At 35.6% G+C, this 16,909-nt stretch overlaps 1 protein-coding gene across 1 annotated transcript in view; it reads right to left on the reverse strand.

Annotated features, from left to right (window-relative positions):
• LPCAT4 (lysophosphatidylcholine acyltransferase 4) overlaps positions 1–16,909 on the reverse strand; it is an 88,962-nt gene that overhangs the window by 70,821 nt on the left and 1,232 nt on the right. The gene's annotated exons all lie outside the window — the stretch shown is intronic.

Here is a 16,909-nt window from a genome sequence, read left to right on the forward strand (position 1 = left end):
TAATGCCCACAGAGTAGAGGTGAGCGTAAGAGAACCAGGCACAGACAACAGGGGTGACTCTAGACTATGACAGGTCCAAGGAAAAGGGAGAATAGATATTCATGGCACAGGGTATCTGTATAGGTGCCCAGGTACAAGTGAAATTACCTAGTAGGGTGCTTATCAGCCAGGACAGGGCCAAGAAGTGCAAGGTTGGCCAGGGGCTTGTTATAGGAAGTTCAAGGAAGGTAAGGTAGCCAATTTGATCTATCTCATGAGATTCTTCACAATCCCTGAGGTTTGTGATATAGCTTGGTTATAGCTATTGGACCCCTACTTTTAGAATTTGCTGGGGATGAAGAAATGCACACTAACATCATAATTATCATAGAATCATTGTTCCTCTCCTGTTTCTCCTTCTCCCTTAGTCCCTTTTATCCTTCCTATCTCATCTCCCTTCTTCAAATCTCCCAATAGTCTGGGATCTAATGCCCAGTCTCTTTCCTGACCCAAACTGTAGGGTACTACATGAACCTCTCCTGTTCTTACTCAGTTTTGTAGGGAATACACTGTTACCATGGAAGATATGTTCTCTTGCTTGTGGGTCAAACACGTCTGTGTTTAGCCCTCCTGCTCCTATAATATTTAGATGTGCAGGTAAAAGCTGGATGAGTTGAGAAAAGGGGGAGGCTGCAGCCTTAACAGTTAAGGGCTGGTAAAATAAAGGTACATGGATGCACAAAAAGCCTCAGGGCTATAAGTGAAAAGGCAAGAGAAATCCAGCAATAGAAAAAATGGATCCCAAACTTTGCCTTTTAAGGTGGGTGCTTGTACACACACACATACACACACACACCCCTCAGTTGTGCATGATGAGTGAAACTGGTCATAAAATTATCCTGCAAATTTCACTAGTGATTATTTAGTCCAAGTTAATCATTTACCAATGAGAAAACAGTGGTCCAGTAAGGAACAAGCAACTAGTTATAGACAGAGAATCTAGATTTTCTAGTCCACATATGGCTTCAGAGTCTACATGGTAGAAAAGTAGGCTGAGAAGACATAAGGCAAACCCTACTCAGTGCAAAACAGTAGCCAGTAGTTCCATGTGGTCATTAAATGAAATTAAAAATCTATTTTCTTGGTTGCACTAGCCACATTTCAAGTGCTCAATAGCTACGTGTAGCTAGTGGTTATGTATTGCATAGTGCAACGTAAGAACATTTCCAATCACCGCTCATCCTTTAAAGGTAAAGCAAAACCCCATTTCTTCCATGAAAATTTCCCTAGTAACTCTACTTTATATTAATCTCTTCTCTCTCTTATTACTGGAAGTCAGGAAACTTAAATTTTAATTGAAAATTAGTAACTCTCCACCTAAAATATGATATCATAGGAGAAGCTCCAGGTATTTGTTGTTGGCCAGGAAGGACAGAGAGCATTGGGAAATTCAGAGACAGCTTTACATTGGAGAATGGACTTGATGTGAGTCTGAAAACTCAGTAGGAGTTTAATAAGCTGAGAGGAGAAGGGAAGGGATTCTGAGAAAAGAAAATAACTGATCCCTTATTTAGAGCAAATCCTTTGCTACTTATCATAATTCTTCAATAGCTCTAATATTACAGATTTTCTCTCCTGAAATATATTGTAACTTTGAGGAGGATAAAGACCATTTCTTCTGCCTCTTATGTTTCTTAAAATACTGAATGAAATAAGTAACAAAGATCTCTGAAGTAAAGCTGTTATTTTTTTCCTAGACTATAATTTTCACAGTGCCTGTTTTCCTACTCCACCATCTTTTCACATTAAGTCCAGTAGGAACAAAGAAAGTTTCCAAAATCAAAACTGAGCATAAACACATTTCTCAACCACTCTCAAGAGAGTGCCCGATATTCTTGGTATAAATTTCCAGCTGTGCAGTAAGAAAAACTCATTTCAAGGCTTATATAGTGGTCCATGGCTTAACTTCTGTAGTTTTAAGAAACACCAGAAGCATGTAAAAGGAAAAGAGAGGAGGGAGCAAGGGAGGGAGAGATAAGGAAGCAACAGTTTCAACAGCAGCCAGCAGAGCAGAGAACTTACATAGTTTCTATCTTCCAGATTTCATGATATAATTAGTAGTTGTCTTCTGTGTCATTCTTAAAAGTCACAGAAGAAAATACATATATTCTTAAATCATATTTCAAAAATTCCTGAAATAGTTAATGATGGAATTTCAGAGCTAGAAAAGCATACATTATCTGTTTGGCACATATTTACTAAGTGCTTTTACATATTGGATCCTTATGATTAGATGTTGGGTAGATATTTCCAATAGTAGAATTATTTTCATTTGTAGATGAGGAATCTCAAATTCAGAGAAGTTAGCAACTTATTCCAAGACACAGAGTTACTTAGTTTGGAACTAAAAATCAGGCCTTCTGATTCCAAATCCATTGTTATTTGACTGAATCATGAAAAATATGGTAATTTGTTCATAATCTCAAACAATTCCTATTGTGAAGTTTAAATAAGAATTTTTTAAAATGTACACCTGAAACTTACACAATATGATGTATCAATTATACCTCAGTAAAGATGGAAAAAAAAAAGAATCTTATTTAACTCAGAAGAATAGTTCATCCTACACATGTAAACATTTAACACATACATAAATTATCTTACCTAAGATTTCATAGCTAATAGTGGCAGAGCCTAGATTTAAATCTACCTGTTATTGCTACAAGGTAAGAGGGAGAAAAGTGGTTGCTGACTAGAATGGGAAAGAACCAAAATACACTGAGGTTTTGGTGCCAGTGAAAGATTCACCAAAATCAAGAGGCAATTTATTCATAAGAAACTGTAATAGTTGACAAGCCAGGAAGATCCCAGGTAGAGACAAAAATCTGTAAGTCATTCAAATTTGAAGTCAGAGACAACTGATTTGTTTAAAGGATGATATATAAAGAGATAAAAGAAAGTTAATGGAGAATCCATGCAAGGCCCCCAAAAAACAAATATCTTGTATTTGTCACCATCCTTATTACATTACTATTACCACTATTTTATATATTATTTGCCTCTAAAAAGCCCTGTTTCTGTGCACAACAAGAAAAATAAGGGAGAAAGGAATGTGAAAGAAGTAATGGCTCTTACTTTCACATGCTACAAAGAGATCAAAAAGAAAAGGCCTAAGAAAAAGGCATGGATTTTGGGCTGAGATACCTTTGGTGCCATTAAGGATAGCAGGTGAAATCAAACAGTAAATAGAAAATCAAGATTGCAGAGAGATAACAAATGGTGACCAAGTGGAGAAAGAAAAATCAGAAATTACAATTTCAATAATATAGAAGAAAAGCTTTTTTCAGGGAAAATGTGGAAAGTAAGACAATATGCTATGTGCACAAAATTTGTAGAGTGGTAGAAATCTATAATCTACTAAAAGATAAAATTTCCAAGCAACTGTTAGAGTCTTGCTGAAGATGGGAATCACAAACTTGGACAAAAACTAGATGGAATATTTTTGTGATACCATTCAGAAATACTCAGGAACTTAATACTTAGAATTTTAAAGTAACACATGTATTTGGTATAATAAGCAGAATGGAGTATCAAAAGAGATAGAGATCTTTGGCGGCTAGAGGTCACACTGAAATTCTTTAACCAATTTACACTCTGGGCAATACAGCAAGTGAATCAAAGATGACCTGGTTTATGGAGAACACAGAATATGGATCAGAGATCTTAAAAGCAGGGACAGCAATTGTCAGCTTGTGGTAACTACTTTTTTCCCCATCTTGATTCTCCAAATTGGATTCCCACTAAAAATCAACTTCACTACAATGTGATGACTAGAGTTAACACTGCTGTGTGGTACATAGGAAAGTTGTTAGGAGAATAGATCCTAAGAGTTCTCATAAGGATAATTTTTTCTCTTTTCTTTTAATTGTACCTATACGAAATGATGGATGTTAAATAAACCCAACATTTCACTATATATATGTATGTACGTATGTATATATATATATAAACCAAATCATCATGCTGTACACCTTAAAGTTACACAGTGGTGTATGTCAATTATTTATCAATAAAACTACAAAAAAATCAACTTCAGTCTCTTTCATGTGCCGTTCTCTATACAATTTCTGCTCCTGCTCATTGTTTACAGCCTCCCTCTCTGGAAGCATAGGAACCTGAGAAGGAGATTCCTCTTGAGGTAGAGTATAGTCCACCAGCCCCTCCACCCCTCTCCACCACCACTACCTACCTAATCTATCAAAAGATCTCAGATACCACAGGGTCAGGGAGTCAGAGAAGTTCCACAAACTAAAATTTCTCTTGTGTACAAGCACTGCCCACTTCTTTCCACCCACGTTCCCTAGGACAATAAGCTATTTAAAACACTGCTATTTTGAGAGAAGTGACTAATGAGCTTTAGTAGAGGGTGGTGACCAAGTGATGCATCAGAGTTCTGGGATGCTCAGACTGAGGTCATCAGACCAAGGGAACTGTCTCATAGGATTATGAGGGAGGGAAAAAGAGGTGTGTAATTTTCTTATAAAAAAATAAAGATTTACCATTTTGTCTTTATACATTTTAAATCTTTATTTTATTAAAGGACCCAGGGGAATCTCTAGTGAAAGAAAAATTTATTTTCTAATTTTTAAATGGAAAAAAGTCCAAAACTTTCCTGAAAAAAGTTGCAGAACTCAGAAATCTTGACACATTTTGTCAACTAAGTCTTATTTTGTGTTCAAAGATTTAAACGACAACTAAGCAGCAAGCATAAGTAAATATGAAAGTTAGAATAATGGAAAAGGATGGGAACACCTGGATTAGAAACAGAGTAGAAGAGAGACAGGGTGGAAACAGAGATGGAGAGGAAGAGATGTGTGTCCATACCCTTCACTGCCTGGAGAAACAATAGGAAACCAACCACGAGAATTGTTAGAGCACAGCAAATCTGAAAAATACAGAATAATTCACCAGAAGACTGTTAATACAAGGATATGCAAATAAGTGCAGTAAGTTTATTTAATTCAAAATAAGGTCCCCAATACAATTTTATTAGGTTTAAAATATGTTAATTATGGAAATCATTAAAATAAAATACATTTTAAATAAAGGAGTATAAATTAATAATTGCTGACGTAATCTTCTTCTGCTCTAGTAATTCAAATGTAGTAGAATGGTAAAAAGCAAATAAATAGAATGAAGTGACAAGTCATAAGGGAAGAAAATTAACAGGACAACAAACTCATAAAAAATACAAAAGTCGAAGGCAAAAAGTTTGGGGTACATTCTTTCAATATTATATTACATGAAGGTTACCCAAAAATTATCTAGGGGAATATACTTAATTCATCTAGTAAGTATTTATTAAGGGGTATAGACTTAGTTAAGTTCCCTTTTTCACTTACAGCTTTTTGCTCAGTAGAGATGCACATAATTTCTGTCCCGTGGAAGAGGTAACCCCAGATATTGATGGCCTGTTGAACATTAACCAGTTTTATATCTAATTCAGCAATCACACTAAAATTTCTTTGTAGGAGTCCTTGTAAATACTGTAGCTTTCCCCCCAGCTTTATTGAGATATTATTGACATACAATATTTTATAAGTTTAAAGTGTACAATTTAATGATTTGATACACATACACATTATGAAGTGTTTACCACAATAAGTTAGTTAACACCTCATTGCCTCCATATTTACCATTTTTGTGTGTGTGGTGATCACATTTAAGATTTACTCTCTTAACAACTTTTTGTATATAATACAATTTTGTTGACTGTTGTCACTATGCTGTACATTAGATTTCCAGAACATATTTATCTTACAGCTAGAAGTTTGTACCCTTTGAACAACATCTTCATCTTCCCATGTCCTCCACCCACCAAGCCTTGAAACCACCATTTGGTTTTCTGTCTCTGAATTTGACTTTTTTAGATTCCACATATAATGGAGAACATATGGTGTTTTTTTCTGCTTGACTTATTTTACTTAGCATAATACCTTAAGGTTCATCCATATTGTTGCAAAAGGCAGGATTTCCTTCTTTTTTATGGCTGAATAAGATGCCAATATCTATGCATCTATTACCTACCTATTAATCTCACAGCTACTTTATCCACTGATCCACTGATGGACAGTAAATTATTTCCATGTCTTGGCTATTGTGAATAATGCTGCAATGAATATAGGAGTAGAGATATCTCTAACATAGTGATTTCATTTCCTTCAGGTATATGCCCTGAGTGGGACTGCTGGATCATATGGTAGGTATTTTCAATTCTTTGAGGAACTTTCAGAATATTTTTCCATAGTGACTGGTTAGCTGTGGTTCAAGGTGGTCATTGCTTGTGATTTGAATTTGCTCCTAAGAATTTATTACTCCTCAGAATTTATTGCTTCTATTTTCTTTTCTCAATTCATAAAACTACTTTTATTATTTTTTAAAAGGTTTTAATTTTTTTGTGGGGGGAGGTCATTAAGTTTGTTTATTTATTTATTTTTAAATGAGGTACTAGGGATTGAACACAGGACCTTGTGTATGCTAAATACATGCTCTTCCACTTGAGCTATACCCTCCCCACCGTAAAACTGCTTTTAGACACAGAGTCTCATAAAAGTTCGAGTGAAAAAGTACAGCTTTTCACAGAATCATATGACCTTGGATCCTTACTCAGTAATTTCATCAATTTCCTTTCCCTTGTCTCATTAATGCTTCCAGCAAATTTACAGGAAAAAGAAACCCAGAACAAAACAAAACAAATTGGCTGTGTCCCAAATTAGAGATTGGCTGCAAAGATAGGCAGCTCTTACTGAAAACTCCAAAGAAAGGGTTCAAGCTCTGAATTTTGGTGCACATGTGATTCGGCACTAAAGTAGTCTGTTCTATTACCCTCCATTGGAGGTTGCTGAATTTCAGACACCATATTTTAAACTAGAGCTGCCAGTCATGAAAAAAGTCACCAGAATGTTGAAAATGCACAAGCTGTACCACCACCCCATTCTACGTTAACAAATGTTTTGTAAGCCATACCTCAGTAAAAACCCCAACTAAAATCTGTTGAAGCAGTCACTAGTGTAGGAGTCTTAAAAAAGCACTTGCCTTCGAGTCTTACTAGTCTCAATTTCCATTTTGTTGGTGTGGTGAAATAAAAATTAAGAGACAGAAAAAAAATGTTCAATAGAAACATTTTATTAAATCCAGTCCAGCCACAGACTGAAAAATCAAAGATTGGTAGTTCAGAGGAAAAGTGGAAAAAGAGACTAAATCTGTTAAAGACGAAAGTGCATGATCTGACTCTGTCTCTAATTGTGAAAACAGTGTTTGAATTTTACCGTTTACTTGGCAGTATCCAGGTAGATGTGTTAGGTAAGCAGCACCTGCTGGCCTAGCTGTTGGTGTTCTACTGTAGGTAAGGTGCAGCCTAGGTCATGTCACTTTATTCACATTCTGCGCATGTGTGTGCAGGGCTAGCTGGCAAGGATAGAAAGGTTAGACGATCATTTTCAAAAAGTTAAAATCATGACACTCATACAAAATTATTAATTAATGAAGGATCTAGTAAGATGTTAAAAATCAGTTCAAATGGGGATTTGACTTACAGAGACTCATATACTGGCAGAAATGTATTTGCATTGCCATGAACAGAAATCATTTCTGTTTCTTGAACAGGACATATAAGCATTGTCATCAGTTTTCTACTATTTAAATTATATCTCTATAGGCTTATAAAATATCCTAGTCAAGGAATAGACCTACCATATGACCCAGGAATCCCGCTCCTGGGCATATATCCAGAAGGAACCCTGCTTCAAAATGACACCTGCACCCCAATGTTCACAGCAGCACTATTTACAATAGCCAAGACATGGAAAAGCCTAAATGTTCATCAACAGATGACTGGATAAAGAAGATGTGGTATATTTATACAATGGGATACTATTCAGCCATAAAAACCGACAACATAATGCCATTTGCAGCAACATGGATGTTCCTGGAGAATGTCATTCTAAGTGAAGTAAGCCAGAAAGAGAAAGAAAAATACTATATGAGATCACTCATATGTGCGATCTAAAAAACAAAAACAAAAACAAAAAACCATAAATACAAACAGAAACAGACTCACAGACATAGAATACAAACTTGTGGTTGCCAAGGGGGCGGGGGGTGGGAAGGGACAGACTGGGATTTCAAAATGTATACTAGATAAACAAGATTATACTGTATAGCACAGGGAAATATATACAAGATCTTGTGGTAGCTCACAGTGAAAAAAAAATGTGACAATGAATATATGTATGTTCATGTATAACTGAAAAATTGTGCTCTACACTGGAATTTGACACAACACTGTAAAATGACTATTGCTCAATAAAAAAATGTTAAAAAAAATAGCCTAGTCAAAGACAAAGGTCCACATTCCAAAGAACCATATAGTCCCAGAAGATCCCAGTATGCAGACAATGCCCAGTATTCCATTGAAAGGGCACCAAGCAATCTCTTTGCCCATTTCCATTCTCAGATTTTCCTAACAGGAAGTGTTTCCCTGTTGCCTAGGCACAACCTGATTACTTGAGGTAAAAAAACAGTCCTTCCTACAGTCCAATCAAAGGATGTTCATAGGAGAGGAAAAAAAATCTTCCTCTAGGGTAGCTATTGGCCAAATCTTACTGCCTCACTGCAGAGCGCTTGGTCTGCAAGAATACAGAAACTGCTATCCCAGTGGGATTTGCTTTGAGCACGTTCTTCATGAGATAAAGTTATAAATACTCAGTTGAGTCCTGAGGCTGATCCAGTATAAGTCAGGTTTCTCTACTTGACCCTGATATAATACAGATAAACAGAAACATTGTCAAGGTATTTTATAGTGCCTTTACCTCAAATGCTCTGTATAAGCAGGAGTTGATTTTGAAGGTGGGAGGGAGGTAGTCTAGAAAAAGCTATACCTATAAAGAATTTATCAAGTCACAAATTCTTGAAAGGCAAAATTATTTTGCTCCAGAATGGATATTTATGTATTCACAATGCATAAAATTGCCAGATTATCAAGGAAAACAATCACATTAAAAGTCAAAAGAAATAGTGTGTGTGTGTGTTTAAATATACATATATATATATATATAAAGCACCTATCAGAAAAGCTGTAGAACAAAGACAAAAATGTATCGTGGGAAGATGAAACTTTATTTTCTCCTCTTTTGCTCTTTCTCTTGCTGGGAGAAAGAACTCGACTCCTTGTCTTTGGAGCTGGCACAGCTATAGGAGTAATTGTTCATAATTAAAATTTTCTCCACTTTTCCTTTCCCACCTTGGCAAATCACAGGTAATGAATATCTTACTTGAGGGTTATTTCTTCCTATTCACAACTAGTGACATCTAGAAAATTAAAACCTAGTATGGGTGCAGCCACTATGAATGACTCATCTTAAAACACAGAAATAAGGAAAAAGCCAGATAATATAGACAAATCTGTATTTAAACACATTGAAAATATACAAAGTAATAGCTGAAACAAGAGACAACAAAAAGGGTAAAACCAAATTTTCAAATAAGTCATCATTTGGCTTCTAACTGGACAAGACTGACTTACAGCATAAACTGATAAAAAAAAATCATTCTCATTTTAGCTTAAAAAGTTGTGGATGAACTCATATAAAATTAAAACAAGGTTCTACTTGAAATCATGTGGGGCTACAAGGCAGGTAGCCTGGTAATGCCAGAGATGAATTATCTTCACATAATTTACATCTGTATCACTACCAATATTCTTTCTTTGATGGAAACTAATTTTGGCATTCTGTAATGACCCCTTTGAACTCCTGCAAAGTCCTATTTTGGGGGAGTATCACAGAAGTACCCTTGTAAGGGCTATACACAATTACTCCTTGCAGTGGGGCATTCTCACTTACACAAAAACGCCATTATTTATACTATTTCCAATCTTCTGGCTTAGTAGAAAGGACACATGTAATTCTCAAGTTAAAATTACTCAAAGTTTCAGGTTGTGGTGGCCAAGATGGCAGAGTAGGAAGACCTTGAACTCACCTCTCCCACGTGCACAGCAACATTACAACTATTTACAGAGCAATTGTTGCTGAGAAAGACCAGAAGACCAGCAAAAAAGATCTTCTATACTCAAAGATATAAAGAAAGAAGCACAGTAGGAAGGGTAGGAGGCTTGGAGACACAGCATAGTCAATGCACATACCTCTGGGTGGACAACTCACAAACGGGAGGATAATTACAGTCGTAGAGTTTCTCCTCAAGAAGCAAGAGGTACGAGCTCCACATCAGGCTCCCAGTCTGAGGATCCTGTCCCAGGAAGACCAGCCCCCAGAACATTTGGCATTGAAGGCCTGTGAGGCTTACTTTAAGGAGAGGCAGAAGGCTGTAGGAAATAGAGACTCCACTCTTAAAATTAAAAGGCACACACAAAATCTCAAAGGTCCAGGACCAAAGGTAGAAGCAGTAATTTGAAAGGTGCCTAAGTCAGACCCAGCTGCTGTTCTTGGAGAGCATCCTGGAGGTGCAGGACACAACTGGAACTCACCCTGGTGACAGAGACACTGGCAGAAGCCTTTTTTGGAAGCTTGTACTACCATGAGGACACTGGTGATGGCAAGTGCCATTTTGAAATCTTACCTCTTATTAGACCAGGGTCCAGACCCACCCCCTAGCCTGTCAGCAACAGTACTGGGATGCCTCTGGCCAAACAGCTAGCCAGACAGGGACATAGCCCCATGTACCACCAGCCAGCCATGTCAGGAACCAAACCTGCCAGGAACCAACAGGAACCAACAGGGTGACCTTAGATCTGAGACCTCTGGCCCTGCAGCTATCTACCTTGGAACTCGGCTGCAAAGTGGGCTTGCACTAGCTCCAGGACCCCTCAGGGCTCTGCAGCCAGCTGACTCATCGCCCAGCCCAACCTACTAGCAGCTGGCAGTGCCTGCACAAGGCAGGCCTGGCAACCAACTGGACTGGGGGCCACCCACACTTACCAGACCACCTAGAGTAGTCACTCCACCATATGACATCTCCTATAAAAGGCCTCTTCTCCAAGACTGGGAAACATAACTGATGTACAAAATACAAAGAAATAAAAAAAATGAGTTAAAAAAATGATGTGACAGAGGAATATACTCCAAATGAAGAATCAGATAAAACTCCAGAAGAAAAACTAAGTGAAGTGGAGTTAAGAAATTTACCCAATAAATAGTTCAAAGTTAGGATTGTAAAGATGCTTGAAGAACTCAGGAGAAGCCTGGATGAAGAGTGTGAGAATTAGAAGCTTTAAAAAAAGAGTTAGAAAACCTAAAGAAGAACCAAACTGCTGAAGAATAATGAATAATAACTGAAATGAAAAAAAATACTAGAAGAGATAATACAGAGGGACAGATCAGTGAGCTAGAAGACAGAGTAGTAGAAATCACTGAAGGTGAACAGAAAAAAGAATAAGAAGATATGAAGACAGTTTATGAGACCTCTGATAATATCAAGTGTCTTAACATTCACATTATAGGGGTCCCAGAAGAAGAGAAAGAGAAAGGGACAGAGAATATATTTGAAGACATAATAGCTGAAAAATTCCCTAATCTGCAAAAGGAAACGGATATCCATGTTCAGGAAGTACAGAGTGTGCCAAACAGGATTAAACCAAAGAGGACCACACCAAGACACACTGCAATTAAAATGGCAAAAGTCAAAGGTAAAGATGGAATATTAAAAGGAGCAAGGGAAAAGTAACAAGGTACATAGAAGGAACTCCCATAGGCTATCACTTGACTTTTCAGCAGAAACCCTGCATACCAGAAGAGTGGCACAATATATTTAAAGCAATGAAAGGGAAAAACCTACAATCAAGAATACTCTACTTGGCAAGGCTTTCATTCAGATTTAAAGGAGCGATTAAAGTTTCATAGACAAGTAAAACCTAAAACAGTTCAGCATCTCCAAGCCAGCTTTATAAGAAATGCTAATGGGACTTTCCTATGTGAAAAAGTACAAGCCACAATTAGAAATATGAAAATTACAAAAGGAAAAATCTCATTGGTAATGGCAAATATACAGTAAAGGTAGTAAATAAACCATGTATAAAGCTAGTAGGAAGTTTAAAAGACAAAAGGAGCAAAATCATCTATACCCACAACTCATTAAAAGATTCACAAAAGAAAAAGTTGTAAAATATGATGTTAAACAGCAAATACGCAAGAGGGAGGAGTTAAAATGCAGGGCTTAAAATACGCTTGAACTTAAGAGATCAGCAACTAAAAATAATCATGTATATACATCGATTGCTATATATAAACACCATGGGAACCACAAACCAAAAATGTGTAATAGATACACATACAAAAAAGAGAACTGAATCCAAACATAACACTAAAGGTAGTCATCAAATCACACGTGTACAAACTTCCAGTTGTAACATCAATGAGTCATGGGTATGAAATGTACCGAGTGGGGATTTAGCAATAAATATGTAATATCTTTGTGTGGTGACAGATCATAACTAGATTTATTGTGGTGATTGTTTTGAAATGTATAGAAATACCAAATCACTATGTTGTGTAACAGGAACTATCATACTATCACAGTGTTTTAGGTCAATCATAATTCAGAAACAATGAACAAATTCATAGAAAAAAGAGATCAGATTTGCTGCTACCAGAGGCAAGAGATAAGGGAGGCGAAATTGGATGAAGGTAGTCAAAAGTTAAAACTTTCAGTTATAAGAGAAATAAATACTAGAGATATATTGTACAACATAATAAATATAATTAACACTGCTGTATGATATATATGAAAGTTCTTAAGAGAGTTCTCATTGCAAGGATACATTTTTTTCTACTGCTTTAATTTTGTATCTATATGAGATCCTGGCTATTCACTAAACTTACTGTGATTGTGATAACCATTTCATGATGTATATAAGTCAAATAATTCTTTACACCTTAAATTTATACAGTGGTATGTGTCAATTGTATCTCAATAAAACTGGAAGAAAAAGTTAACTATATAAAAGGTATAAAATAATTCTCAATAAATTATTCAAACTTTCAGAAACATTTGAACTTAGGCTTCTAGTCTCTCTCCTTATAAGATAACTTATTGCAATGCTTTTTAATTTAATATGGTCCTTTAAATTTTATCTGGTGTAGAGACAATTAAGTAGAGAATTTGAAAACCCATGATCAGAATGCGTGAGGCAGGGCTCTAAAAATGTTAGGTCATAAAAGCTTAAAGCGTAATAATCTTAAATACTATGCATCAGAGACTCATGCTTTCAGGCTTCAAACAGTAATTTTAATTAAATGACCAAAAAGAGTTGAAAATATAGATGTCACACTACTTCAAGATCTAGGGATTTTCACAACATTCGTCTATGAATTCTCTCATTAATGAGCTCTGTTCCTCCTTTGATACTGGAAATGTATTTATCTAATCAATTGGCACCAGACAGAATGATTAAAGAGCATAAGGTCAACTTTCCCTTTACTTCAACTGTTGCTAAATCCACACATAGGAAGCCTTTTTCTCCTTTCATTCTTTATCTTCCTTCTGCTAACTTGCAATGAAAATAGATTCCGTTTCCTTCTCCAAAGACCCAATATTCTTGGACTGTGAAGTTCCAAAGTCAAGGGCAGTTAATCATATTTATATCCCTTCTACCCATAACTCCTGGAACACTGTGCATACAGTAGACAATCAGTTATCATTAGGAGACACACAGACCACATCCTAAATCTGCCATAGTTTGTTGCATAAATATTATAATTTTTTGATTACTTTATAAAGATGTCAAAAGGAGTTTAACTTTCTTGTATGTGACTGGCTTTCAGTGCTTGCCTCTAAGCTAGCCTACAGGACATTCCTGGTGACAACTCCAGTTGGTCTCACTCATTTTCAAAAACAAACACCCAAGGTTAAAACTAAAATCAACCAGTCCATAGTGTATTTTCTCATAAATTACACAGACAATTAGGAATTGCCATTGTAACCTCCATTTTTAAAAGGTCCAGCAATTGCATGTGAAAGCATCCTAATATTCCCAGTGGTACCAAACTCAGAGGTTGATTAAAACTCATTCAGTGAATGACGTATCTCCAGATCACTTACATATACTTTCCCATGGGAGAAGGCGACAAAATGTATAATGATTTCTAGGTTCACCAAAGACATACTAGGAGAAAAGCAATGCAATTTTTGAGACTAGAAATTAAGACTGTTAGAATTCTTTTAGAGACCAATTATGAAGGCAAATAAATTATCACCAGAGATTATGATTTACAAAGGCTAGTAAATGCTTTTGACAAAATTCAACATAAAAAAATCTGTGAAAAAAACCAGGGTTTGAGATTTTTTGTATCTATTTTTTTAAGTACAAGAAGATAATAAAAACCATCTATAGCCTCCCAAGGAAGAAATATCACTATTAACATGTTAGCTTATGTACATATATTATTTTACAAAACAGATCAAGTTTTAAGTCTTGTTTTGTTATTGCCTTTCTCACTTTTTTTTTTTTGGTGGGGTAGGTAATTAAGTGTATTTATTTATTTAGTGGAGTTACTGGAGATTGAACCCAGGACCTCGTGCATGCTAAACATGCATTCTACCACTGAGCTATAACCTCCCCACTGCCTTTTTCACTTATTTATCTATCTTGAGCAACTTCCCCTGTTATTAAATATTCACTATATAATAGATGAGCTGTATGTATATAACATAATTTCAGTGTGTTCATAACATAACTTATTTAATTTAGAAATGTTTTACCATCAATAAGGAACTGACATAAATATAGGGAAAAATAACGTAGACAAATTGGCCCTAAATGAAGAAAGGTAAACTAGGATTCTCCAGGGATCAATATACAACCAATTATGTAAGAAGAAAAATAAAACAATGATTAAAAATTCAGCTTCTGCTATAAAAAATGACAACATAATGCGATCTGCAGCAACATGGATGTCCCTGGAGAATGTCATTCTAAGGGAAGTTAGCCAGAAAGAGAAAAAAAATATGATATGATATCATTCATATGTGGAATTCAAAAAAAAAAAAGACAAATGAACTTAAATATAAAACAGAACCAGACTCACAGACACAGAATACAAACTTGTGGTTGCCAGGGGGAAGGGGGGTGAGTAGGGACAGACTGGAAGTTCGAGATTTATAGATACTGATAGGTATACATAGAATAGATAAACAAGTTTATACTGCATAGCACAGGGAAATATACTCAAGATCTTGCAGTAGCTCATGGTGAAAAAGAATATGAAAACGAACATACGTGTATTCAGGTCTGACTGAAAAATTGTGCTGTACACCAGAAATTGACACAACATTGTAAACTGACTATAACTCAATAAAGAAAAGGAACTGATTATCAAAAAAAAAAAAAAAAAGAAAGAAATAAAACACCTGTAGCTAAAAAAGAACCTGTATTTCAAATATTTTGTAAATAAAGCTAGTGGAACTAAAAAAAAATCTGGCTTCTGATTCAGACTGCTGGATTTAAACTGAAATATAATGTTTAGTAACATTAGACAAGTTATGCAACCTCTGTGCCTTAATCTCCTAGTCTGTAAAAGGGGATGTTAATAGTATCTATCTCAAAGATTGCTGTGATGATTAAATCAGTTAATACAGGTAAAGCTAAGAGCAGGGCATGACTCACAGTATGTACTCTGTAACTATTACCCATTATTATTTTTACCAACAAATGGAAGAAGGAAGTATTAAATCTTCAATTTGGCAGGTGACATAAAGCAATGAAAATACATACCACAATATTATGAAAATACATGATAATGTAGATACATCACAAGATGTGTGTTATGTGTCTGTGTGTGTGAGAGAGAGAGAGAGAGAGAGAGAGAGAGAGAGAGAGAGAGAGAGAGTACAAAGCAGAAGGTAAGTTTAATGTGCTTTGTAAGATAAACATATTTTATTTTTAAGCTGATATACTCCAAGCAAACAGTTACACTCCAGGAAAGGAATCTAGCCTAAGTTATAAATTGATAAAGTTTGTTCAAATATCATCTCAGTCATAACCATAAACCTGTGAATTTTATTGTAGCCTTTGAAGAAACTGAAATTCAGGGAGGTTAAGTGACTTGGGTAAGATAACACAGCAAATGAGTCAGTGTTGCTGGGACCAGAATCTCTGAGTTTTAACTGCAAATATTGTGAAATGCTATGTTGCTTTTCATTTTAGACTCTTGTTTTAAGACAAAGAATGATATTTGGAGGAATAGCCAAATCTATAAGGTGGGCACCCCAAATCTGGCCTGCCTGTTTTTATAAATGAAGTTTTATTGGAACTGAGCAATGCCTATTCATTAATATGTTGTCTATGGCTACTTGGATAGTATAACAGCAGAATTGGGTATATGCAACATAAATCATATGGCCCACAAATCCAAAACTATTTATAATCTGGCCCTTTAAAGAAAAAGTGTGCCAACACCTGATCTACTTGGCTAAAACTAAAGAACATTTTTCAACATATAGAACAAAGCATGAAAACAAGATCTGTAAATTAGAATTTGTAACTAACCACAGACTCGAAAGCTGTTTTCTACTGTTTATCTATCACCAAAAGATTAAATAAAGTAGAATAGGAGAAAAAGATAATGGGATACAAATAGATAATGAAGCATGTTAACAAATGTACCAACTAAAGGGCAGAATAGTTTGAAAATACTAGTATGCTCAGCCCAAGAAACAAACTTATTTATATCATTATTTAGTATGTGTAAAATATGTTACTGGCATCATAATTTGGGAACTGAAAAGCAAGAGTTAATATAATCTTTAATTTCTATACTTTCAGTATAAAAGTCCCTCTTTCTTTTCAGAGAAGAATGACACTCATTTTTCAGTGAGAACACAGTAGACCCACCACATCAATGATGCAGGTCATGAGCGC

The sequence above is a fragment of the Camelus dromedarius genome, chromosome 5 (genome assembly GCF_036321535.1).
Source record: "Camelus dromedarius isolate mCamDro1 chromosome 5, mCamDro1.pat, whole genome shotgun sequence".
Classification (NCBI taxonomy): domain Eukaryota; kingdom Metazoa; phylum Chordata; class Mammalia; order Artiodactyla; family Camelidae; genus Camelus; species Camelus dromedarius.